Below are 3,072 nucleotides of genomic sequence, written 5' to 3'. Positions count from 1 at the left end.
GGTACACTAGTAGTGTACTTGTAACACTTTCGATGTCTTAGAATATCTGGAATCCTAACAATTTTGGTGAATTTTGCACGATTCTTCTTTCGATGTTGTATATATCTGTGTTGAAAGACGCAGGTAATTAAAGAGAAATAGCACCGAGCAGCTCGCATACGTTTGGAAATGTCTACCAGTATTCATCATGCAGTGCAAGAACATGTATGGAGCGAGGCTTTGAGTGGTTCGAAGGAGATGAGGCGATGAGGCTTCAAGCAATATTAGTTTATAACCAGGACCGTAGCCAGGGATTATGAGTTGGAAGCAAGGGCGTAGGAACCGGGGGGCTGGGGGCGCCAGCCCCCCCCCCCAGTGAAAAATGTGGAGGGGCGGAAGTATCATTCCGCCCCCCCCCCCCACTTCGCAAGTCAAAAAACCCCTTTTTCATTTCCAAATGAGAAAAAAATCTCATTTGGAGCACCAAATTGCATCTAAGGCCAGGTGAAAATACAAAAGTAAGTTTACAAAATGGAGTGGGTGTTGAAGTGTGCTATATTGCACCAAATTGCATCTGAGGCCACCTGGAAATGCAAAAAAAAGGGGGCCACCCCCTCCCCTTAGACCCCTCCCCCAGGCCGGCCATCAGTCTTCAGGCCCCCCACTCAATAGTAACTTCCTACGCCACTGGTTGGAAGGGCACCAAAGATTAAAGGAATGAGCACCAGCCCTTTTAAGAAGGGCACTAACAATTTAAGGAGGTGCACAATGCATGTCTTGTAACTTAGGAAGATGTAATTTGTAAACATGATGATGGCACAGATGGGGGAGCCATGTGCAGTAGTCTGCAACACGATCCATGGCCGCGGAGATGACCCTTATGTCGACACGCTGATTAAGAATTTCCATATATCATTACAGACCCTGAATCTAGCGGAACGCTAATTTAGTCATAATTTGATAGCTATCAAACTAGTAGTGTATAGACCCATTATACCTCAAAATGTACAGGGGGACCCGATATACCACAAAATCATCGACAGGGGGGACCCGATATAGGCACAAAATCATCGACAAGGGGGACCCGATATACCACAAAATCATCGGCGACAAGCTAGGGGGACCCGATATACCACAAAATCGACAAGGGGGGACCCGATATAGCGCATTTCTGGACACAAGGGTCCTTCGCTAAAGCTCCGTAAGAATCAATATGACCCCACCTACACCTCCCCCTTTCTCTCTCCTAGCCAGACAGGCATGTCAAAATGAAAACAAAGCATCATTTTTCTACAAAAATTGTTTCAATTTATTCGAGTGCATCACAGCATATCTCCACATCAAACAAGAAAATACGGGTGCTTAAGGCATGTAAAAACGATAATGATATCGATAGTGCATCACTACTTTGGTTATTGTTTTACCATAACGATGAGGAGAAAAAACCTGTGTACCCCTGGCAATATGTTACAGTGTAAAAACATCAACGCATGTGAATATAGTACACGTATTGAACAAAAGAAATAAGTCAATATTGGCTTTAGTGACAATAACAATAGCGACTAGTCTGTTAGGTAGGATATCGATCAATTTCTGTTTGAGGCAAACAATTTATTACTAGCCCCTAAGATCATCGTCCGTTTGCTATATTCGAGCTCAGTAGAGAATGAAACTCAATGTTCTCCTTTGGGGTCTTAACCTATCCTTTAGGATTTTGCGCGGTAATGTAGCGGGGGACGGATTTTCCCAAAAAATTAGTACACAATTATAAACAAACACACTAGCTACATATGAGAAAAACACTGTATTGAATCTAGAAAGGTATCCAAAATTTGCTATGCATTCAGCACGACACTTTTAGAATACGAAACCTCTTTTGTCATTTTCAAAGGAAATGAATCTTTACTAAAAAACATTTCATGAAACGTCATTTGGGAAACGACAGTTACAAAAACTTTAATTGCAAAGATAACACTTTTTAGTCAAATGAAAAGTAAATTTTTAGCTAGCATATTTTATTAAATGGATTTAATTTGGCTATAAGAGAAGGTACATTACAAAGTGTTTTACTAAATCATGTAAAAGTTGTTATAAAACTAAACTTGAGTGACAACATGCGATTTCATGATTTCAAAACTTTTCTTCATCTCGAAACAATTCATAAAAATCACCTTCGAGCATGTCGCGCAAACTTAAATTTATTCATAAATGTGAAATAGGGTATCAAACATTGAAAGTAAACGAATTAAAATTATTTTAGTCACTTAGTAAAACTTTTCCTAAAAGTTTCACTTGATCTGAAACTAAAAAACTTTAGCACTGAACAGTTCATGAAACGTCACTTTGTAAATGAATCAAATAAAAAAGATAAAAGATGCATCGCTTAACACATGTCATAAAATGTATGTCAATTGTAGAAAACATTTCATATAAATCAAATTTTTTAAATTTTTCATCCCAAACATTGTAAAGTTAAGAAGAATAAAATTCATCGTAATGTAAAAGTCAAAATAGATTTTTTTTCCTAAAGTTTCACTTGATCTGAAACTGAAAAACGTTAGCACTGAACAGTTCATGAAACGTTACTTTGTAAATAATAAAATTAAAAAAAGATAAAAGATGCATCGCTAAACACATGTCATGAAATGTATGTCTATTGTAGAAAACATTTCATTTAAATCAAATTTTTTAAGTGTTCATGTAAAGTTAAGAAGAATAAAATTCATCGTAATGTAAATGTCAAAATAGATTTTTTCCTAAAAGTTTCACTTGATCTGAAACTGAAAACGTTAGCACCGAACAGTTCATGAAACGTCACTTTGTAAATAATCAAATTAAAAAAGATAAAAGATGCATCGCTGCACACATTTCATAAAATGTATGTCAATCAACGACATGTAGAAAACATTTCATTTAAGATAAATTTTTAAATTTTTGATCCCAAAACATTGTAAAGCTAAGAAGATTAAAATTCATCGCAATGTAAAAGTTAAAATAGAAACATTCTTTTAACAAACTAACCATTAAAAATGTTAATTTAGTCAATCTTTCGGAAATCAACGGTGCATAGATAGTTTTATATATTAAAGGAAA

Source organism: Apostichopus japonicus, chromosome 15 (assembly GCF_037975245.1).
Source record: "Apostichopus japonicus isolate 1M-3 chromosome 15, ASM3797524v1, whole genome shotgun sequence".
Lineage (NCBI taxonomy): Eukaryota > Metazoa > Echinodermata > Holothuroidea > Aspidochirotida > Stichopodidae > Apostichopus > Apostichopus japonicus.
The sequence above is the reverse complement of the archived record's forward strand: the minus strand, read 5'-3'. Positions refer to the sequence as shown.